The following is a 25,391-nucleotide window of genomic DNA, read 5'->3' as shown; positions in this document are numbered from 1 at the left end:
TTCTTTAATGGACAGAGATCATATTTAATATAACATAATCTGAAATTGAATAATAGTATTGTTAGAACTTATTATGAATGGTGAACAGAACAATTTCTGCCTCAGGAATTATTTCAGTCACATTTTATGTCATAAGATATTCATACACCCCTTTTTGTATTTTTATTACTAAGTTCAATCTATAACATTTTTTAAACAGCCAGGCAAAACCAGAAGCTTGTCAGTGACACAATAAAATACATTCAATGTTGAGTAGTCCTTTTCTCACTAAATTTTGCAGATTACAGAGAAAGGGAGGGGGAGAGAGAGGCACAAACATCTGGAACATCTTCCCCCTTTCTATTAATCAAGAAACCTTCGTAAAACCCTCTTCTTCCACCTCATCCTTCATCTCTCAAATCCAGTCTGCTCCCACTTTCCCCCTCATCTTTTATTCCTTGTATTGCAGCTACCTGAGTTAGTCTGTAAGCTTCTCCAGGTAATAAAGGAGTTTCTTCTGAGTTTGTATAATCTCAATTTGAGAATCTGGCTCATTGAAGTCAGTGGCAAAACTCCATTGACTTCAACGGGGCCAGGATTTCACCCTAAGTTCTCTGTAAATAGTCACTCTCTCTCCTCTCTTGTCATTATTTACAAGTGGCAAAGCCATTCCTGGGTTACGCATGTCTTCCCAAAAGTGGTAACAGAAGCCCCCAAAACTTTATAGTAACCCCCCACAGCCCAGTCATCTATGTTGTTAAAATCACTGTCTCCCGCTGAGTTTTCCCATTTGAAGTCTGTTAGGTAGTGGAACAGTTGGGGCGGGGGGCTTACGCTGCTGAGCAACATTTGCATTTGCAGCACTAACTCTGTTTTTAGAATCATTCGTAATTTAAGCAACTGTTTGTGAAAGAAAAGAACCATCACAAATGCTTATACCCATAGACTGGTATGTGGAGAGCAAGTACACGCCCACTCCTACACATTCAGTGGGGGGAAGCACAGAGGAGCAATCAGAAAGATGCCAGAGTTGCAAGGGTTAATATATCTGCTCTTTATTTATATACACTGAGAACCAGCAACACTCTTGGCAACATATAGAGTCAGTCTGTGAAAGGCACAGGCATCCATAACCTCTCTTTATATTCCCCTTTTCAAAGCACATTCATGTTTTAATCATTTTGTTTTTAAAATAAGTTCACTCTCAAATATCCCCCCAGCCCCAACACCCTCTCCCCCACCACACACACGCATTCAGCCCTTTATTGCCTGGTTAATATTGTTCATACACAAGGGCAGGCCTGGGAAGCATAATTACATAGTACCTGGCTGTATATGAACACTCCCAGTGATAGGGGGTTCATTGCCAAATCTAATTTGTGAAGAGCACAATTTGCAGCAGATGGATAGAAAAGACCCCGTATGGGGTTGCCTTTCATTCTGCCCACTGGCCTCAGCAAGAAGCCATTCACTGCCTCTTCCCAAGGCTAATGATACAGAGCATTCTGCGCAAGACTGAAATAATCCTCGTCCAAAGATTCCAGCATTAGCCTTCCCTTGCAAAAGGAGCACTGTCATATTATAAGACAGAGAATGGCCGTAACTATCACAGCTATCATCTAAGGAGTTTCAGTGTATAGTATATTAGTCACCTTGCATTCCTTTGCAGCCTCTAATAGCTCTCTTTAGGCATGTCTACACTGCAATTAAAAAACGCTGACTGTCCCGTGCCAGCTTATTTGGGCTCATGGGGCTAAGGGATTGTTTAATTGCAGTGTAGAAATTCAGGGACAGGAGCCCAGGCTCCAGCCCAAGCCGGAAGGTCTACACTGCAATTAAACAACGCCTTAGTCAGAGCCCCATGAGCTAGAGTCAGCTGGCACAGGCCAGCCATGGGTTTTTAACTTTAAACAAGTCACAGAATGTCTGATGTATGGATACAGTCAGTTCCCAACTGTGTATGTATACACTGAGTGCCCTTACAATTGTATTATTTTAAAAGATTATATGGAAGTTTTGCTAGAACTTTCAAAATGGCCCAACTTTTGCTTCCAATGGATATTTATTTATTCACTTGTGGGATTTTTTGAACCACCACAACCCCCAATTCAAATATTGTACTATTGCCCTTTGTGTCATGCTTCCTTTTGACCTCTTAGCTTCTTCCTGCCAATATGCTTGGAACAACCGTGTTCCAAATACTTTCCCATTCCTTTAAATGAGTCCTTTAAAAAAAAAAAATCAGCACATATCCTTTGCAAACACACAATGAAATCACTGACATGTCTGATCCGTTGTCCTGTGTATTTTTTTTCTGCATTCTATTATAAGGAACTTGGGGCAGAAATTTGATCTTTACATGCCTTGTAAGTCACTGCATACACTTTTTTTCAATTTTAGAATTGCAGAAAAGGGTCCGCAGGCAAAATTCTCCCACCAGTTCCTCTTATTAGTTCTCACTGTTCATACCATGTAAAAGCGGCAAAGAGTCCTGTGGCACCTGACAAGGTGGGTCTTTTTCCTCGAAAGCTTATGCTCCAATACGTCTGTTAGTCTATAAGGTGCAACACGACTCTTTGCCGCTTTTACAGATCCAGACTAACATGGCTACCCCTCTGATACTGTTCATACCATGGTTTCTCTACATAAAGAGAAGCCAGATGGGATTCCTGCTTTCCCTCTCTGTGCAGCACACCTTTTGGTGTTTCATTTATACAATGATTGTTAAAAGAGAAAGCGCAGGAAAACTTGTATGGCTCTTGTTTTGATACAAAATTGCCAGATGGGCCAAATGCACATTTGCTGTGAATCACCATTTGCTTTTCATAAGTTCAAGCTTCATGATGCTAGACATCAGGGAAACACTTTCATTTCGTAAGTGAGCGGCTTTGTCTGGAAGTATCATTAGCAAAAAGAAACCTATGTTTCCGCTTCACTTTGTCTCATTATCCAAAATACCATGTTCCTTTTTTATTAAAGTAAGAAGCATTGGCACTCCCAGCAGTCATCCTGCTGCACTCTACCAACTGATTTTTAAGGCTCATGGGGTACCAACAAATATTTAAGCAAACATGGCAACCCCCTTGGGTAGTCATATTAAAAAGTCCTATATTTACTTCTATATTTCAAGCAGCAGAGTGGTTCCCTGCACAATATGCAATACTCCGTAACTTGTTGCAGATGAGAGGTAGTCTATTCTTAGAACTCCTAGTACTGGTATACTGTGGTTAAGCAATGTAAGCTGGAAAGGTCTCAGTAGCAGGATTCTCTATTGCAGTGTAAGGATGGGTCATTTCGGATTGTCATCCCCAGTGTGTAAAAAAAATTCAGAGACTGGAAATTAAAAGGTACCTTATATGGATGATTGGTAAGACACAGTAAGCAATGGCCAACAGCAGCATAGCAGTGCTGTCAGAATCTGCACAGCAGTCCCACTGCTACTATATTAAAGTACTGGAGTGTTTAGACAAAGAAAGAAAAGGAGTACTTGTGGCACCTTAGAGACTAACAAATTTACAGCTCACGAAAGCTTATGCTCAAATAAATTTGTTAGTTTCTAAGATGCCACAAGTACTCCTTTTCTTTTTGCGAATACAGACTAACACGACTGCTACTCTGAAACTAGACAAAGAAAGTAGTAGGAGGGAAAGGGTAGGGAAGGTAGGAAATTTACCAGAATCAGATTTTCAATCAAGCTAACTACACCTGCCATGTACGCACAAAGCCTAAGATGATACACTTTGCATAAGGGTAGCAGAAAAAGGAGAAAATCAGAACACAAAACAAAAGCACCCAATGAAGATCAAGTAAGAGTCAGTGCAAGTTCACACACAATTGGGAGAATTTTCCTCTTTCTAGTGTTGTTTTTATGTTTTCCTGGAAGCTGAATTTGCCAAGAAACAGTTATGAAAATGTTGTGGGGAGGGGAAGAGTCAGCCTCACACACCAATTATTCTGACTCTGAGTTTACAAAATGTAAACAGTGAGGTCAGATTGTCAGAGCAAGTACAGGATGCTCACATTCCAATCAGCCGGGCTGCTGAGGATTTGGTTCTCTTTGGTGAAAGATTCAGGTCTGATGAAGTTCACGCCCTGGTTAATAGGGCAAAGCTGACCTCAGCTACAATATTCTCTTAGTAAGACAGAGAGTGTCTCTTCCACCTGTCCCCATGAAAGCTCACATTCCCTTGTGAGTGTCATTTTATTTCTACCAGGATCCCAGCTTGTTCCACTCAGTGCCTAGCCTTGATGTGCGCATGTGTGTGGGGGGGAAGCAGGGGTGTTGGAAAGAGGGCAGGGAGAAAGTGAGGTGGGGGTTAGTCGTGGTTTCTCCAAGCTTCCACAAAACGCATCTCTCCAGAGTTATCCCAGTGCTATTCATCAACTGTTTTTCAGGGCTCTGAAAAATCAATGAGATTTGTGCTGCAAACTGATCATTATGACAGGAAAAACTCTGCAATGAAATTGATTTGCTTAAATATAATAATTTAACAGTGAGTTGTAGGAGGGGAAAACTTCAAGATCTCAGACAAAAAGTGAGATAAGTAAGAAACCTCCTTGCTATGCTAACTAAACGGAGGGTTTTTTTTAAAAAATAGGCTTGAGAGTTGTTAAAATGGAGATTCCCCATTCCAGCTAACACAATGCAGAAAAAGGATAGCCAGGGCAGCCGAATCACAACGTGCCATTGGTTGGGCAAACAAATGAATCAAAAGATTTTAAATGTAGGGTCAACTAAGATTTTAATGCCAGATACATTAGTGCATTTATAAATTACACGCAGCAGCAACGGTTAAAGACTGTGAGCTGTTCCAGTATAATACACATTCCAATCCAGTGGATAGAGCTCTGGACTCGGAGTCAAGAAATCTTGTTTCTATTCTTGGTTCTTCCACTATACACTTCATCTCTGTAGGCCTGTATTTCCTTTCCCATTCTGTATTATTTGTATTACTGTACAAATGCTCCTATCTAAGTCAAAATTCACTGCTCCTGTTTCTTCTGCTTCTCTTGTTTCCCTCAAATTTTAGCTTCATCCAAGACCTAAATCACAATACTTCACTATGATGTGAAAACCTCTTATTTCTCAAATCTAATCATATACTTTCTTACTTCTTAAAAGTAAACAAAGATGGTTTTGTCAATCTGGACAATGCTTACAATATTGATTCCAAAAATGAGCTGATTTTTTAAAAACTTGACTATCACTTAATATTCAAGTAATGATTATTCTGAAAGTAATCTGAACCATTACTGTTTGAGATTAATATTATAGCTCCAAGATGAGTACATTTCTCTGTTCTTCAAGATGTTTGTTGACTTTACTTTTTTACACGATATGTGGGTATGAACTATTGATATTATAATCTTTCAAAATTCCATCCTTTGCTATCAGTTGATGTTGGAATTGGAGTAAGTGATTTATAATAAGGTATCCAAGTTACATAACCAAGGTGACATCCTAAGAGCAAAGTTCATACTGCTTACTAATTATTATGGTTTCAAAAGCCGGATGATACAATGGTTCGGATGTTAGCCTTGAGCTGGAACACCCAATTGCCAGCTCTGCCACATATTTGCTTTGTGACCTTGGGCAAATCACTTAGGCTGGTCTACACTGGGAACTTTCATCGACAGAAGAGTTCTTCTGTCAAGCTGGCTACCACCTCTCAGGAAGGTGGATTACCTGCACCGACAGAAGAACCCCTCCCATCAGCATAGGTAGTGTGCTGCTGTAGAGGTTTAAATATAGACATACCCCTCCCCCCCACTGTATCGCAGTTCTCCCGCTATAAATGGGGATAACAGCACTTCCCTACCTCACAGGGGTGTTGTGAGGATTACTAAATTAAAAGATTCTGAGGCACTCAGATGGAATTGAGGGCCACAGAAAGTATCTAGGGCAGACAGACACTACATCTTATTGACCAGTTTGGTGCTACCACAACAACAGTAACAGACTGCTCCCTCTCTACATCCTCTCCCTCACCCCAGTCACACCTCCCTCCTTTACCTTCTACAATGTGAAAAAAGTAAGTGCCTCTCCTGAGTTTCCTGATGCCTTTGCTACTCCAATACTCAATCACCACATCTGGATGCCTCCAGCAAGGAGTGGTGAAAAGCCTTTATATATTCAGCTTGGAGAATCCTCCTTAAAACCACAGATGACTTCTCTTGTGGTCGCTAAAGTCCACTTGGTAATAAGCAGCTAATTTCTGTGGTTGAAGCCCATATTGCTGCTCCACAGAAGTCCAACACAGACCCATCTCACTAATGCCCACGGGATCCAACAGCCAGCCATACTTTCAATGGAATAACTGTTCACTCAAATACATGGAAGTCTCTCCTTGCCATTACAGGACTAGCTGCACTGACTCTTTAATCTACTGAGAATTAATAATCAAAGATCTCTGAAGCCTCGACGTCTCTCTGTGTGGTGTGTGTTTTCTTTTTTTCTTTCTTTGTCCTCTCTGAGCAATACAAAGTCTTCAATTTCCTGACCAGAAGAATGTCAGACCAGACATAAAAGGATGGTCTACAATGGACACAGAAAGTGTTAGTGAAACAATATGTACACTGGCACGTGTGTACACAACTCCCCCTCCCCCCCCACCAAAACAAAGACAAAGAGAAAAAACACCCTATGCTCTCATTGGGCAAGAAATCCAGGAACAGAAAGAAATTACAAGAGTTTTGCTCAGAAACTTAAATGAAGACAAAAAGGAAACACTAAACAGAGCTCCCGACTCCCCAAAAGCGCTCAGCTTTCCTGCCCGATATATTGCAATGTCCAAGACCATACTCCTTCAACAAATAACGCTGGCTCTGATGGTGCCCTGGCAGCTGTGCTCTTCACCCAAATCTGGTCTAACTCCAGTTTACCTTTTGTGAAAGGAGATTATTCTAAATGAAAAACCCTGAACAGGATAGCTCCTCTGGGTGATTGATTCCCACCTTGAAAGATGACACTTCAGCATGATAATTTCCAAACACACAACCAAATTCCAAAATCACAGGACAAAGAATCACTATCCTGCTTGCTCTTCCATACACCACTCTTCAAAACATATATAAAAGCAAGAGAGTCAATTGCAAAGATGGAGCCTACGGAAGACTTCACCAGAATCCCCCACAAGGTCACTAGAATACCCTTCTTGAAAGCAACGGAACTCTTTGTTAGGTATGATTGTAGTTCAACTCCCTGCTGATTTCATTTGGCTGACTGTCAATACCGTACCCCTTCTGCCAAGTATATTGGTCACAGAAGTTTTGCTCATCACTTCTGAGCCAATAATTCTTGTCTCCCCTGTGATACATGCTATTCATAGCTGGCAGAGTATTCATAGTAAACAGCTTCACTAACTTTTCTCACTCATGCTAACGATGGACATAGGTCTCTAGCCATTCTAACCAATGAAGCATGTTCAGTCTCCTTCTGTGCTCTCAGAGAGTTTTCAGGCCCTAAAATATTATGTTATTCCATTTGGGGGAGATTTGTCAAATGTACCCATGAAAATTAGGCACCTAACTCACTGAAGGAGAAGGAGAATTAAGTACACAATTCCCATTTGTGCTTTTGAAAAATCTCCCCTTTCCTTAATTGGAAAGATCATCATCACCTCCTACTCCATTCTATGTATTTTCTTTTTAATAGGAAAAAATAATTTTCAGAAGTCACAGCAATTGGGATTTCATATTTACAATCACAATAGGGCAAATTAATTCACCGTGTTATTTCCCTCTAGTAGGCAGAAGCCAGAGGCATGATGGAGCAGTCTTATCACAGCAGCAAAACATGCCTAGCTAAATGACTGCTCCAGCAGCTGCAGCCCATCTATTTGTTTTATTTGGCCTTTTGAACATCTGCATAACTTGCATGCTTCAAATACTGGGTTACTATTTTCCCTCTCTCCAGAAAAAAAAAAAAAAGGGGGGGGGGGGCAAAAAAAAGCACAACCTTGGTGTTTACCTGGCTTTCAGATTCACAATATGTGAGTGAAACCCAACACTCAAACTAACACCATAATATGCTTTAGAAGCTTTGTTTCCTTATATAGAACCAATGTATGGTGTTTCATCCTGGCTCAAGTTACATCCATCAATTACAAAGTTACTAGAAAGAATGGTTTTAGAGTAGCAGCCGTGTTAGTCTGTATTCGCAAAAAGAAAAGGAGGTCTCGTGGCACCTTAGAGACTAACCAATTTATTTGAACATAAGCTTTCGTGAGCTACAGCTCACTTCACTCGGAATGCATCCGATGAAGTGAGCTGTAGCTCACGAAAGCTTATGCTCAAATAAATTGGTTAGTCTCTAAGGTGCCACTAGTACTCCTTTTCTTTTTACTAGAAAGAATGATATCCACATAACTAGGTTCTTTCCAATTTAAAGACTACCAATCATTATTATTCAGTCCCTTAGCTTACTTGATAACATATTTGTAGTAGATAAAGACCTTATGACAGATATATTATTTAGAACTACTGAACCCATGTTATCACTTAAAGATCAGATCAAATGAAGTCACCTAAATTAGTTTCTTCCTTCCCACCAGCCAGTCCTCCATGTTCGCTGTACAACCTTTTCCATTCTGTCTGGTGCACTAAGATTTTAAATGTAGGGTCAACTAAGATTTTAATGCCAGATACATTAAAAAAAATAACTGGGGGGAAAGGACGAAGAAGGAGACCAAAAGTGAAAATTCATGTATCCTGCACTGGCAAAAGAGGATGACATCAACTGCACAGTGAAAAGTTTGTGTGGTCTAGAGTTTTGTCACGGAACCAGTCCTTGAGTTATGGTACCCACACCTCTTGTCACATCCTGAAATCTGGCACCCTAGGCACTGCCTAAAGCTGCCCCTGCATAGAAATCAGTGTTGCATTAGCGAGCACTGCCTAGTTGCCTTAAAACTCAGTCACCATGAAAGATACTACTACATGCTGAAGTAAAGTGGAATTTAATGAGAGACGAGTTGTAGTGGCCAGTCCATGGGTCAGATTCTCAGCTGACAAACTAAATTCAAGTTAATGAAGCCATACCAATTTACACCAGCTGGTTATCTTGCCCTGTAACCAAGTGATGCACAGCTTTTAGAGTCCCTGAGATGGACTAGCAAATGCACCATAAGCAAAAAGCCTTAGGCTGGGCAATGTTGGCAGTGGGGGAAGGATCAGAGGCATACCGTAGAAATAAAGATGCTAAACTAAAATCATTTGTCATTTTTTTTAAAAAAAGGTTTGGTCTTGTTTAAACCGGTTATAGAATTAAAGCGCTCATACAAAATACGTTTCCCAGTATAATCTCCTCAAATTGATCTGTTTAGGAATAGTGACTATTGCAGTGGTTGCACCTTTTTCTATACCATGACCCGCCCTCCCCCCCTTCCCATTTGTGCATAAATGCAGGGTGGTCTTGAGCCACCGGATCTTTGAAAGGGGCTGTGGCATCCAGGTTCAGAACCCACAGGCTACTGAACTGGGATTAAGAAATGTTAATTAAGAAATTAAGAGATCAGTTAGACTATAAAACTGATATGAATCATATTAAAATACTGTATCAAAAGTTATTTAGCTCACGTGCAAACACACCCATTTTAAACTGAAGCATTTGTTTTGGATTTATTTCCAAACAAAACAAGGAAAAGTGAGCCCAAGTTCTTCCGAAATTAAAAACAATGTATTACTACTCATTTCCCAAGTATCACTTCAATCAACCAATCTAGGAAAAAATGAAAAAGCAATCAGGTGGGAACGTATCAAAATAAAATATTATTCCTGTTTCTTTTCATCTGGCAAAAAAGTAATGATTTCGTAAATGTATTTTTTTTTCTTACAGCCCAAGGGGACTATCATGGAATTTAAGTGAAACCATCTCTGGATATTACTGAAAACTATCAACAATTGTACATTCTATTTTGGTTCCATTCACTCACAAATGAACATTTTTCTATAATGGCTGTTGAGACAATCCCTACTACCTTACAGAAAAAAACATTGGTATTAAGTGTATTTTAATCAGGCACTTAAAGCATACTACAAACGCCCACCACTATATCACAAGTACGAATCAGTTGGATAGATTCACTCGTGGTGAAATTTACATGAATGTCAAAAACATCTGAAAGTAAGTATCAGTCTCAAGATGTCACTGAGCTTGCATCAAAAATCAGTAAAGTAAAACCTACAAATAACCCTAAAATAAGTCTTCTGGGCACATGGTCCACCACTCTGCCTGGAGTTTCCTATATTTCTAAAATAAGAAATCAGCAGCAATTCTCACTCTTTTTGGCGGGGGGGGGAGGAAGGGGGGGACAGAGCAGGGCAGAAGAAGAGGGAGGGGGAAGAGAAAGCAGAGGGAAATTTAACTTTACAGGCAATCAATTCATACCATCTGCAAAGCAAGTGAAATTCAAAATTTCTAAATGGGCTACTTCCTTCAAAATGAAAATGGTAATTTTCCCCCCATTAGCAAAATCTGGACCTCAGTGCTGTCTCTTAAACATATTCAGACATTAGCATTTTGACTTATGATATACTCAACAAACCTCCACTCAGTAACACTTAGGGAATTAAATAGGCACTTTAAATAAATTTTAATTATTTTAATTATAATTTTAATTAAATAGACACATCAATACATGTCAAGTTGTGCTTTTCTGCTTCTATAGACTTTCCTCTCTTTTTGCAATGCACCATAACTGCGGACCTTATCTTTCTGACTTCTTGTTATAAGAATATATATATGGCACACTATCAAAGGCTCGTTCACCTGCACATCCACCAATGTGATATATGCCATCATGTGCCAGCAATGCCCCTCTGCCATTTACATTGGTCAAACTGGACAGTCTCTACGTAAAAGAATAAATGGACACAAATCAGATGTCAAGAATTATAACATTCATAAACCAGTCGGAGAACACTTCAATCTCTCTGGTCACGCAATCACAGACATGAAGGTCGCTATCTTAAAACAAAAAAACTTCAAATCCAGACTCCAGCGAGAAACTGCTGAATTGGAATTCATTTGCAAATTGGATACTATTAATTTAGGCTTAAATAGAGACTGGGAGTGGCTAAGTCATTATGCAAGGTAGCCTATTTCCCCTTGTTTTTTCCTACACCCCCCCCCCGCCCCCAGACGTTCTGGTTAAACTTGGATTTAAACTTGGAGAGTGGTCAGTTTGGATGAGCTATTTCCAGCAGGAGAGTGAGTTTGTGTGTGTGTGTGTGTCCCTGGGGGAAAAAAAAAAAGTGTGGGGGGGTGAGAAAGCCTGGATTTGTGCTGGACATGGCCCACCTTGATTACCATGCACATTGTAGGGAGAGTGGTCACTTTGGATGATCTATTACCAGCAGGAGAGTGAGTTTGTGTGTGTATGGGGGTGGGGGGGGGGGTGAGAAAACCTGAATTTGTGCTAGAAATGGCCCACCTTGATTATCATGCACATTGTAGGGAGAGTGGTCACTTTGGATGGGCTACTACCAGCAGGAGAGTGAATTTGTGTGTGGGGGGTGGAGGGTGAGAAAACCTGGATTTGTGCTGGAAATGGCCCAACTTGATGATCACTTTAGATAAGCTATTACCAGCAGGACAGTGGGGTGGGAGGAGGTATTGTTTCATATTCTCTGTGTGTATATAAAGTCTGCTGCAGTTTCCACGGTATGCATCCGATGAAGTGAGCTGTAGCTCACGAAAGCTCATGCTCAAATAAATTGGTTAGTCTCTAAGGTGCCACAAGTACTCCTTTTCTTTTTGCGAATACAGACTAACACGGCTGTTACTCTGAAACCTGTCATATGGCTAATTGTAACTGTTTATATTCCGCTGTGTCCCCTGTTCTATCTATCTACTATAACATTATAAATGGAAATACTTTGGAAGGTTCCATCTAATAGCGATATATTTCATTCAATAATTTTTAGCTCAGATCAAGTGTAATATCAGATAGGGACTTCAGTTGATGAACTATATCCTGTACATATACAGAGATGGATTTGATTATCTAACAGGTCTGTTTAATCTCCAGCCATGTTATAAGTTTGATTAAACTTTGTTCCTGGTTGCAGACTTTCACTAAATGAAATTTATAAAGGATTTTTAGTGTTCCAGTCCAAATGAGTGTAATATTTCTGTGTATGTGTGAGTGTGAGAGTATGTGTGTGTGAGAGAGAGAGAGAATTTGAAATAAAATATAGGATAATACTGACAACCCCTCATTAAACAGACTCACTCTGCATTCTACAAGAGAACTATGTTCTTATCTGCAATCACATTAAAAATGGCATGTCACAGAATTAAAATCAGTGTGTAGTCCATAAATAGAAAAACAAAATCAAAAGAGCACACGTGTCACAAGCGCTATTTTACTATTCTGCTATCAACCCACACTAGAAATTACCATCAAATCCATTCGATGGCAGAATTAGGCCCATAGTTTGTAAACATCTGTCCCTTTAGGGGGTGGAGGCCTGACATGATGATGGTTGTTGCTGGTGGTTACACTTTTAACAGATTTATCATTTGGCACAAGTTGTTGAGCTGCTGCTTTTTGGCTCTAAGGCCTGGTCTACACTAGAGGGGGGGGGTCGATCTAAGATATGCAACTTCAGCTACAAGAATAGCGTAGCTGAAGTCGACGTATCTTAGATTGACTTAGAATCACTTACTTCACGTCTTTGCGGTGCGGGATCGACAGCTGCCATCGACTCCGCTTCCGCCTCTCGCCCTGGTGGAGTTCCGGAGCCGACAGCAGAGCGATCGGGGATCGATTTATCGGATCTACAGTAGACGCGATAAATCGATCCCCGACCCCGCCGATCCGGTGGGTAGTGTAGACATGGCCTAAGGGACTTTGTTTCCAATTTCAGGGACATATTGCATGCAAATTAATGAAGACTGAAAACCCTGGTGCAGTGGTGTGATCACATTTCTCTTGAGAGTGGGGTAAGGTGGAGATGCATCTAACCAGGTATTTGTACAGTGCCCTACCACCATAGTTATCGGAGCACTCGGTCTCATTCAGATACCTTTAGTCTTGCATTCTATGCTTTCTATGAGTTTCTTCATTATCAGCCAAATTTTGCTATAACGGATAGAGCTAAGTGTGTTAGATACTGACTAGAAGGATTAATTAGCCATGGAATAGATGAACTAATAGAAGGGGGATGTGTTCTATTTTAAATGCAATCCAAACAAAATCATCTCAGCTATTGTAAACTTCAGCCAGTTATACCACCACTAAAATATAAGGGGTGCAGGAAAGGGAATAATTATCAAGAAAGTCACGTCAACTGGCAAGAAACTTTTTATCCCATTTAACTAGAAGGACTTACAACATTTCTGATCTACATTGTCACATTTGACACTAGCCAGCTTGAAGGACAATATTATTATATTTTGTATCTACGAATATTATTTAATCTAATGATTAAATAAATTTCACAATATAAATAATTTTGGGCTCTCTAACAGGATTCCATTTGTAACCCTAAGTAGTGTAAAATACAAGAGTTAATTGCCTGTGCAAATATTTCAGGGTAGTGTTTATGTAATCAACAGTACATTAAGTACCGGAGTTGTGCTCGCTGATAGGTGAAAGAACAAGTTTGAAAGGCAACTGCATTGCCAATTAGCTTTCAACAAATATGTACACAAGCTGTGCTTGCAGGCTTATACTTAGCTTCCTCATTCTCTCTAGGATGCCAGCTTTTAGAATAGCTGATTCTTCTATACTGAAACCCTTAGTTAGCATAGGAGAACTTGAACAAAAGAGTATGGCAAATTATGGTCAACCAGAGGTCTAAAATGTCAGATTTTAAACTTCAAGTCTGAAGCATGGTTTCTGGTCATGAATACTGAAGCCAAGGTCTGAACGGGACAAAACCCCAAACCAGAGAAACTTGTGCCTTCAGGTTATCTTAATATCAGGGTCAGTCCAAAGAGGAAGACTAAAAATTGCCTATCCATCCAATGCCTTTCTATCCCTAGAGAAGAATACACAGATACCCTACTTCCTGTATGGCCTCCTACAGTCCTCAGATCTTCTGTGTCTTCCAGGTATCTCCATTCAAAGCACTATATCCCACCAGTGGCCAACTGGCTGGGCCAGATGTTTTTCTTAAAAAACACACCACAAGACTTCCACGGATGGCAAGAGACATTTCATTGCCAAGGTGATGGTCCATATTCCTTCTACCCTTTTCCCACATTCCTAACTCCCCCCACTCATTAGGGGGCCCCTCAGGGACAGCTCATGGAGGTTGGTTGGGTGGAGAAAGGGTAAAAGGAGAACACCCTTCAGATTGTACAACTCCCTATCAGAGCAGTGGAACAGGATCTAAACACCATCAATAAGCCTAATGAAGGAAGTCCACGTATAGAAAAATGTAGCAATTTCTCTCCCAGGCCAAGTACCTCGGATGCTGTGGGTGTGGGCAGAGATGCAAGATATAAACAGCCCAGGTGTCCTTCAACAGAACAGTTTCCTTTGAAGAAGGATTCATGCTCACAGAGATTTATATTTGGATCCAAAACTGCCCCCAAATTCCGCCCAATAGAACTATTAGACTTCATGGAAGGACTACCTTACTACTTGTTTCTAAACATGTCCAACTGTAATCACAGACTAATCAGGAAAGAGGTTGTCTTCCATAAGGATGTCATTTCTCTGCATTTTGGAATATGTGCCTTTTTCCACATGGCACTACAAATGCCATCACTGGAAAAAAATGCAGAACAACCGGTTCTACCCAAACATTTCAACTGCACTGTATTTTATAGTGAATACGGTTCTCCAACACCCGAATTTGCTTATTAAGGGACTGAAGGTATTCCATTCATGATTCAAAAAAATGCACTTCTGTTTGGCCATGTTTACAGATTGTAAATCCAGTATATCAAATTGGGGAAACAGGGAAACCCAGCCATATACCTAAGCAAGTCCACACACAAACAGATCTTTAAACTCTTAAGGGCTGAATCAAGTTTTAAAAGCTTTGTGTTCCGCTAGCAAATCTTTAACAGCCAAGAATGGTGACAGTGAGTAAACAAAGGATTTTTCTAGTAATTCATTAGCTGGGTTATGTGACTAACCCACAGATTAACAACAGTCTATTTTACCCACCCCCTTCTTCCCCACAGAGCCTCCATGAGGGGAGGAGGGAGGTTGGGGGAAGGGAGAAACATTATAACAGGCTCTTGAAGCCGAATCATTCACACACTGCTATTTCCACTGGGGATGTAAGATGAAGGTGACAGCTTATGTCCCACACATGCTATACTTGCCACAGGAAAATTTATTTAAAATACAACTAACTGCTTTGATGCCCTGTTCCAGATAAGAAAGAGGCTTAGCAGTACATCCATAGTTGCTCATGATTTAAACACACACAGCTTGCTTTTTCCAGTGAAAACCTTGAAATACACAAAATTCTACTAACCAATAGAAAGAAAAATTACACACATCAGCAGTATATGCCGCTCCCTCTCCACAAGGCACCGGCGATATTAAGAACGTTTTCCCCTGCAAAATATTCTTTACTGTGCTCTCAATCCTCTTTACAAAAAGGGGACTTTCTACTAAGGCATGTGCAATATGCAATAAAAGGCTCTGAAATGGGCCATCAGCTCTAGATCTAATGGTAGCAATTTTCTACTACTGTGCAAGGGTTCAGGGTTTGATTTGCAGAGTAGGGAGCTTGCTCCCATGACTGGGAAGTTCATAGAAACAAACAGATTGAACCAAGGGAGAGAATGGATAGGATTAAATAATAGGATCTCTGCCTCTCTTGCAGTGACCCCCACTGGTTTATCAGGAATGACACAAACTCAGAGACAAGAGACTATAACCAAAACAGAAATTGTGGGAAGAAATACTTTATTTTATCTTTATACAAAATTAAACTGTAGACAGAACTGGTTTCCCTGGGATCACCATTCTCCCAAACTTCTTTGCACTTTTTGTTTTGCCCTTTTATAGCAGTAATTTGAAGGAAAAAAAAGAGAAAAATAATCTCCACTTTTATTTTTAACATCAATCTGAAAGTCAAGATTGAGTCCTACGCAGATTTGCCTGCCACTGGGGTCGTTGGGTTTTTTCTTTTATTTTTTGGTGTGCACTTACACTCACTCATGGATGGCTAAAATGTAAACCATTTTGTTAAAATTGGTCTCTGTATTGTACCAGTTTGAGAGTTACTTCAAAGCCAATTCCTAAAATGGAACAAAACCATTGAGACAAGTACTGCACAGGTGTTTTAAGATAAGTAAAAATGATGTGCTGTCTTTACTAAATTATATTGAAACCACGCAGCTCATCAATATTATAGATTAATACTGGCCTTTCCTCTTCTGTTCACGTATTTCTCCAGATATATTTAATGGCTATTATCACACTTTCATCTGAATTTCAATTTATCAGCTTTCAAATTTTCTCCTATCACCCCTTTCTCATAGTGTCCATAATCCGTGGAGAAGAGATTGCTGATGGTGTTATCACAGGCAAACAGAATGAAGTTAATGGTAACAGGCACTCCTTGCTAGGTAATTATTATAGGAGAAAGAATGCAAATGAGACCTAATCTGTCTCTCACAATGGTAGAGGCCTTGGATTTGCATTAAACCTTTTGCAGCACTCTGCTAGATAGGAGACTTTACAGATAACAATGCATCTGGAACACAGACTGCTTCCTTGGCTCATTGCTGTTTATTAAATTGTGCCCAAGCAGGTACAGTTGTCCCTGAATGCCCTTCCCTGCCTCCCACATTGCACTGCAATATTCCCCCCTACACACAGACCTTTCATGCAAGAAGCTAACTGTGCATGCCATTTCTGACGGATTCATGTTCACAGGGCATAAGAAGAAAACATTGTCTAGTAATTCTAGCAGGGGGACTGGAAGTAAGGAAATCGGGGTTCCATTCCCAGTTATGCCATTTACTTGCCATGAGACCCTGGGCAAGTCATTTAAGCTTTCTGTGTCTCAGTTTGCTCATCTATAAAAAAGGCAGAAGGAACATTCACAGGTGCCTAGGGCCCTCCTGGGCCTGAGAATGACATCCACCAAAAAGCTCCCAAGACTTCCTGGAAGGGCTCACAACCAGCTCAATGGAATGCAGACTATGGGCCCTGTAGGAAGGGGGTACTGCCTGTCTTCTCTGGCTGTTATTTGGTTTCAGGAAAACAATATCTTGCCCCTTGTTTCACAAGAATGAGCCTCCCGACCCTTCAAGGAGTATTCCCCCCACATCGCCAGTAACCAACTTCGGTTACTGTGTACAGCTGTCCCAGTGTCTTCTGCTGGAGTTTTCTGCGGAAGGAATGGGAATAGTTAGACATGCTGAATCCCTCACCAAGGAGCCTACTAAACAGAGAGACAATTCTCTTGCGAACAGTCAGGGGCAGCTACACAGTGTGGGTGTCCCAGTCCCATTATTGTCAACCTCAAGAGAACAAATCTGTTGTTAGTCCCTGCCCTCCCCACCCCCAACATCATGAGTTTTTTAAAAAAAATTATAGGGTGTGTTTTTTTATCTGTTCTTTTGATTTTTGAATTCCACCTGCCCCTTCCCAGCAGCAGTGTATGACTGACAGCTAGTGTTGCCAATCCAACTAGGTAAAATGATTTTGGTCCCTGCCGCAGGAGCACCCCTTCACAACATCTGCCCATCCCCTGACCAGCAACTAATGCTGCCTCCCAACCAATCCTGTCCCCCCAGTCCCTGCATCAATTCTACCTCTCAGCTTCAACTTGGCTGCTCCTGGGGTTCTTCCCCCTTGTCCCAGGCCTGATGTGGGGCCTGGAGTCGTGTTCCCTGCCGCCCCCGGGTTGGGTGCTGCAGGGGGGAATAGGGAAGAGCAGAGAAACTCTCCTGACCTCACTGTTCACAGGAGGGGTAGAGGTAGCAGAATCCCTGAGGTACTGGGCTCTTAGCTCCCTCTCCCCTCTTTCAAGAATGCTTTTGGGTTGCTCAGGGGAAGGGGAAGAGACAGAGCTCTTCCTATAGCAGCTCTGATTGGTAGGAGGCAGGCAAGGGGGGCAAGGCCGCCAATCAGAAGGGGTTCCCTTTTCCCCCACAGGCAAGGCTCACAGTCCAATAGAAGGCTCTCTCCTGATACGTGGCCCCCTCTTTCCTGAGTGTCATGTGACCAGTAGTATTATTACCTCCACCTACTGGAGACAGCAAAAAGTTTGGTGAGCTAGCAAATCCCTGCCATACAGGGGGGATGACTTTCTCAAGATGAGACAGAACACTGAATCTACATGCTGGCAGAGAGGAACTCGACCTGAACCAATATAGGACAATGAAGAATGGAATAACCATGGCATCATAAAAAAAGCAACCAGTATATATTTTGAGGACAAGTAGAGGCAGAAGGGTTGGCAATCAAATTATAAACACTGATATTCTGTACTGGGTGTTGCTTCAAAAGCCAACATAAGCAACAATTCAATATTAGGTCACCACCTAATGTCGATATTTCACCTAAAGGGCCCACAAAAGCAGTACATGTTTATTCTTTAGTTTGTATCTGTAAAACTTGAAATATGGAAATTATTATTATACTTTTTAAAATTTAGATTTATAAACAGGCAGGGGACATGCACTGCAAACCTCAGATTAAAATATTTTTTGAAATATAAGTTGCTCACTCCCAAGTCACTGGTATACAGTATTGCCTTTAAGAAAGACACATGGAAAATACATTACCAGCAACAATTCAAATGCAGCATACCCTATTGCACATTTTTTATATTAAAAAAATAAGAAACTTAAATTTTTGCTAATACTAGAAATTTAATTTAATATACATTCCTCAAATAAAGAACATATCAGATATTAAACTGATAAGAACAGATTTAAAATTTTTATTAAAGTTAATGTTTAAAATCAAATTTACACAAGAGGGAAGGTACTGTACATCTGGGGTCAGGCTTGGGTTAGGGGGGATTGCAAGTATCAGTTACAAGGTTCACGAGGTTCATAACCAGCATAGATCCAGATTGGGGAGTGGGAATTTTTAAAGCGTCAGTGGATAAATGGGCTCAGGTACGCCAACCATGGAATGTATTAAGAGTCCATGTCAGTATTGGTGTAGAGAATAAGTACTTGGCTGGGGTGCGTCTCTCGGTTCATCAGGGAAGGAAGTGGGTTATTTCCCTGGTCAGCGTTCTCGGTTACTCGACCTGATACTGGCGGTGTCCTGTGATGTGTTCCGTGTAGATGTCTCTGGACCACCTGATGGAGTCGGACACCATTAGCTGTCTCATGAACTGGCGGTAGTGTTGACAGACTCCGCACGCTCTCAGTACCAGCTCGTTGTGGGGGTCCCATGCACCCAGCGCTCCCACGACCAGGGCGTGGATCTCGACCTCGTAGCCTGGGCTTTCAGGGTGTCGGCCAGCGGGGTGTACTTCAACGCCTTCTGTGTGCGGGCGTCGTGGAAGGCCAGTGACCTGTTCTCAAATGACACCGTGACGTCTACCATGAGGACCTTCTTCTTTTCTGTGTCAGTCACGACAATGTTAGGTCACAGTCGGTTGTCTGTCCCGCGGATGGCAGAGTCGACGGTGATCTTCCCCAGGGGCGGCAGGATGGCTTTCACCAGCCAGTTCTGGATGGCATTGTGGCGGTGCCACCAAGCTCCGGAGTGCTGTTTGCATCCACACAGGACATGGGGCAGGGTCTTGTTGGCGTAGCCGCACTTCCTGCAATGCCTGTCCCGGTTGCCGTGGTGGATGGCTCCTTTGAGGGGAACAGTTGAGTCGGACCCAGTGGACGAACCGCCAGTCGGTGAACCTGGTGATGCTGCCCCCAGGGAGGAAGTGGTTGCTGGCGTCCCACTTGCTGGACACCTCAAACACCTTGCCCTGGTCCGCTTCCACTTGAGGTTCTCGGCATAGTGGCAGCGGATGGAGTCTTTCAGGGTCCTTCCAGAATCGTTCCGGTGGTCAGGGTGATGATGGTGTGGTCTGGGATCTTTATGCACAGCACCAGTATTCCCAGCTCCCGGCACTCCTCGCACCACTTCCAGCAGCAGCTGATCCTCTTTTCTAGGCATCTTGAGGTGTTGCGGGTTGGGACCAGAGAGGACAGGTCTCCCCCCCTCTCCCCCAAATTCAGCCTCCAGGGAGCCACTGAGGTAAGTGGCGACATCCTGCTCGGAGGTGGCCCTGGCGATGCGTTTTCTGACCACATCCCTTACAGCTTCCTCCATGATGCTCCTCACTGTCGGGTCCGGGCACGTCAGTAGGTGGAAGGCCTGGGTGATCACCGCCACATCGCACAGGTCGCCCATCCAAGGTACACTGATGCTGCCCTGCCTGTGGGAAATGTAGATGATGTCAGTGCTGGCCCTCTGGGGAAGGTAGAGCCATTTCCTCACCAGCTGCCTGATGGTGCTGTCAGCCTTGTTCAGGGGGACGTTGGTCATGGCTGATCCCCTGAGGATGAAGGAGATGTGGGAGATCAGGAAGGTATCGAGGGCATTGATCTTTTGCCAGGGGGGAGTCGATTTGGGCCACATCCTGCAAGATCTCTGCAATGGTGTCTTCGGGGGTCTGTCGGACGCGGACTCCTGAGAGTGTGCCCAGGTGTTGCTATACCTCTCCCTCCTCGAGGGAGGCCATGGGCTTGCCCTGGATCAGGAACTGTGACGCCCGGACCAGAGCCCTGGCGCTGCCTTCGACGTGGAGGGAGGCCCACTTTTTGAGGTTGAAGCGAAGGCCCCTGCACTCGGCGGCGTCGCTGGCAATGTCAAGCATCCGCTGGAGGCTTACCGAGCTGTCGGCGACCAGGACCAGATCTTCCGCATAGGCCAGGATGTTGATTCTCTTGCTGTGCAGGTCGAAGCCAGCTGAGCCTCCGGAGACGGCTCGGATGAGCGGTTCCATGGCCAGGTTGAAGATGATGGGGCTGAGGGGGCAGCCCCCTTTCATGCCGCAGCGGATGGGGATGGTGTCCGTCTCTCCGTCCGTAGTGCGGGTGGTGGTGGTGCAATCCTTGCAGAGATCCTGGAGGATCTGGATGAAGGTTTCTGGAATCCCGAACTCTCCCAGGGTGGCGAACATGTGGTGGTGGGGTATGGACCCAAAGGCATTGGCCAGGTCGAGCCATGCTACGGCGCTCTGCCTCCTGGACTTCCTGGCTGCCTGCATGGCCATCTGAAGAAGGAAGTTGTGCTCGTAACATCCCTCGCAGGACATGAAGCCCTTCTGTGCTGAGCTGACCGCGCCCCCCGCCCACAAACCAGTCCATGATCCTTGCCGCGAGGCAGCTGGTATACAGCTTGTAGATGGTGGAGCAGAGGGAGATGGGCCTCCAGATGCCGGGGTCATCTCGTTCACCTTTTTTGTGGATGAGCACCCTATTTCACATTATTTATATTAACAAAATAAGAAATGTAAATTCTTGATAACGCTAGAAATTTAATTTAATATACAGTCTTCAAATAAAGGACATATCAGATATTAAACTGATAAGAACAGATACTACACTTGATCTTAGCTCAATTGTTCTAGTTTCCTGTACAGTAAGAATAAATTAGAGCTGGCACCTGTGTAGGACTATGACTGTCCACTGAATGCATCCGATGAAGTGAGCAGTAGCTCACGAAAGCTTATGCTCAAATAAATTGGTTAGTCTCTAAGGTGCCACAAGTACTCCTTTTCTTTTTGCGAATACAGACTAACACGGCTGCTACCCTGAAACCTGGCTAAATGACTTGTTTTCTTGCCCTTCAAGCCACAGATATAGAGTCTCTCATGCTCAGTCTAACTTATAAGCCTGTTGTGGGAACTCGTTCACAGAGTTCAACTAAGGAGAAGAAATTCTAGCATCCACCTGAACAGACCAAGATGTTAAATTCCATTGATACCACGACTATGAAATACATCATTCTGAAACATTAATCATTTTCTAGCAGCATGTTAGAGGAGATGACATGCATTAGTCCTTCAGCCTGTGAAACACAAGCATTTTCCCCTACATTTTTTCATCAGACCCAGTTCCAAATTTGTTGCGGACTTCTAGGCTTCTTCCCTTCTTTACGTTCAATCCTCTTCAATTTCCCACTGATGCTATTTTCATAGGTTTGGTGGCTTTTATCCTCTGCTACGCTTTAATTCAGCCAGTTTAGCACGTGCTAAAGTAAAATTTTGCCTTGAGTAGAGTTATAGAAGGTGTTAAGATTATGTTAGCTAGCTCAGTCTAACCCACTGGTTCTCAAACTGTGCGTCGGAACCCTAAAATGGGTCGCGACCCCCTCTGAATGGGGTTGCCAGGTCTGACTTCAACTTGCTGGGGCCCAGTGCTGAAGCCAAAGCCTGAGGCTGCAGGCCCCCTCACTAGGGGCTGAAGCCCTTGAGCTTCACCTTTGGCCCCCCTGCCCAGAATGGTGAGGCTTGGGCTTTGGCCCCCCGACCCAGGGCAGTGGGGCTCTGGCAGGTCCAGGCTTCAGTCCCCCCTCCTGGGGTTGTGAAGTAATTTTTGTTGTCAGAAGGGGCTCACGGTACAATGAAGTTTGAGAACCGTTGGTCTAATCTAATGTTATCCTGTTAAATCCAACGTAACACATGGTCCAAACAGATTGCATGCATTTTTTCTTGCTTTACAGGAAAACAGACCATTTTTTGTTCTGAGTTCTACTTTTAAAGCTTTTCCTACAGAGCTAGCAAGGAAATTCTTATGCCAAAGTTATTCAAAAACCAAATGATGGTTTAGATGCAGAAACATAAAGTAAAACAAACCCAGAGGTAGTTGGCACCTTCTTTGAACAAAATACTTGGACTGCAATATTGCCAAGCTGGGTAGCATGCTCTCTTCATGAGCATGCTCTCTTCATAAGAGAATAACCTCACACAAAATGAAAAGGAGCACTTGTGGCACCTTAGAGACTAACAAATTTATTTGAGCATAAGCTTTCATGAGCTACAGCTCACTGCATCCAATGAAGCGAGCTGTAGCTCATGAAAGTTTATGCTCAAATAAATTTGTTAGTCTCTAAGGTGCCACAAGTACTCCTTTTCTTTTTGCGAATACAGACTAACACGGCTGCTACTCTGAAACCTCTCACACAAAATGCAATTCCTGAGTTACTGACTCCAGCTTCTCCTGAGTAGCACCTTCTCATTTCCCTGGTTCAGCTGTGCTTTCAAGGCTCTCCCTGGCCTTTCCCCTACCATTCTAGCTAGCTTTTTGAGAGTTTGTCTCACTATAGTGGAATTCTTTAGTTCGGTGGACTCATCCTTTCACTTAAGCCTGCAATATCACTTATACCCTTGAACCACTAGGGACCTCAGTTTCTCCTTTGTTGCTAGGGGATTCATACTTGAGTGACTGTAGGCAGCTTAGTCTTTTAAATAAATTTTCTTTTACTTGCTTATGTCTTACTATCAAGCCACTCAAATCCATTGGATACATTTCTCTAGTTCACACAAGCATATTAACTTATTCTACAAAACTTTGCATGTAAAGCAACTCAGGAACAAATTAATAGCATGAGTTGTGCATTAAAAGCCCTGTTCAGTCAATTTTTATGCCAGCCTGAAATATAAACATTTAAAACAATGTAGGATAGCTCAGAGTAAATTTGCTAATTCCACCAAGAATACACTTTTCCTTTGTAAGGGGGAAAGGTTCCCATTTGTTATAACTGAAATGACTTTTCAGTAGATGGCAAAGCTTCTCAGCCTTTTGCCTACTGTAATTTGCATTGCCATTCATATCCCAGAACACTCTCTTACAGTTTCCACAGCATTTCAGGAGACACCACTGGAAGGAGCCCAATGGTTGAGAGGCACTGCTGATGGCAGACCATCATTTGGAAGGGACTAAGCAAATCTACTTCAGTTTAATAGCCAAACACACACTGACTCATGACCCTCTGAGTCTAGATAAATAGCTGGTAACTCCCTTGTGGATTACTACCCAGAGGTTGTGAACTCCCCTAGATTATGCAGGCAATCATGTGTTGCACCAGTTTGGGATACATCAACATTAACTAAGCAATACCAAATTGTTTACTTTCACATATTCTAATTTCATTTGTGAAGCTGTGCAGTTTTTTTGTGAAAGCCCACTTACCTCCAAAGGCAAAATAAGTATCTGAATTATCAGGGCCAGTAATTATTGGCCTCTGGCATACAGCAAAAATGTACAAGGAACAATTTATCTCTTTTTAATTTAATTCCAGTCCCCTATTTCCCAGCAATTGCATATGGCCACACATTCTAAACACACACACCCCTAACTCACAGTGCAACAAAAGAGGCTAGTAATCTCCAAAGCCAGTGCCTCACTACAGGCCCAATGAAACCCAGATGTGGAGGAGACCAAATATTTTGCATTTTGCTTACTGCTAATAATGCTGCTTCACTTCATTAAAAGCAGCTTATCATTTTATCTACTCTCTCTGATTAATTAACCACTGGTTAAAATGAATGAACACTTGATTTCAGGATGCTATTAATGTGTCACTGGTGAGCCACTGCTTACATATTTCCATTATTTTCTTTTTATTCCCTGATCATTCACACCACAGTAACATTGTTTTTCAGACCTCTCTGCTTACTGTCCCTCCCCCTCAAATATGCCACAAAAATGCTTTTTCTTTTTCCCTTGGGGGGAGGGGGGTGAGATGGGGGAGAGAGAGAGAGACAGGAGCTGTAACCTAAAACTTTCAGGAAAATGCAATTTAATAGTCTGCATTTTAGAATAATTTCCATACTGACCACAAGAATAGAAATAAAAGAATGGGAAGACAGACCAGGCTGGTGAGGGCAGGTCAAAAGACACCATTAACACACGCAAATTATTTAGCTATCAGGAGTAGGATATAGTTTTACATGGTAATCACAAACAGTAGCACCATTAAGAAAACCTACATTTGGAAAGAAGGAAAGAATTCCCTTCCTGAGCCAAATTCCATGTGCTGTATATGAATAGAGACCTGCTACCGTATATACCTGCAAAGTTCACCATGGCACGTGACCCCTGTATCTAGATTTCTAAGAGGGAAAAAAATAAATGAAATCACACCATCACAATTAAACTAAGTATTTAAGAACTGCAATAATCCCATTCAAACTTCTGTCTGATAAACAGGACTTCCTGTCACACCTCCAAACCCAATTTTACTCTTAGCTACAAATCAGATCTACATTTTCTTTCCCCTCAATTGATTATATTTATACGACAAAATGCCAAAGAGCAGAGGGCAAAATACCCTTCTTCCTCTTCATTGAAAGGTTAAGCATTCCTTCCCCACACATAAGGCCCACAGTACATTTGACCACCAAAGGGAAATCAGCCGCCTTCAAAACCTAAATAATAATGGTCTCATGATTTCGGGGATGAAGGCGGGAGGAAATTCTTCTGATCTCCACCAAAAATTAGATATGAAATATTTTAA

At 42.3% G+C, this 25,391-nt stretch overlaps 1 protein-coding gene and 1 pseudogene across 1 annotated transcript in view; both read right to left on the bottom strand.

Annotated features, from left to right (window-relative positions):
• ZMIZ1 (zinc finger MIZ-type containing 1) overlaps positions 1–25,391 on the bottom strand; it is a 472,315-nt gene that overhangs the window by 368,202 nt on the left and 78,722 nt on the right.
• LOC140915410 (U2 spliceosomal RNA) lies at positions 21,396–21,524 on the bottom strand (annotated as a pseudogene).

This window comes from Lepidochelys kempii, chromosome 7 (assembly GCF_965140285.1).
Source record: "Lepidochelys kempii isolate rLepKem1 chromosome 7, rLepKem1.hap1, whole genome shotgun sequence".
NCBI lineage: Eukaryota > Metazoa > Chordata > Testudines > Cheloniidae > Lepidochelys > Lepidochelys kempii.
Note: the sequence above shows the minus strand (reverse complement) of the source record. Positions and strands in the feature narration are given on the sequence as shown.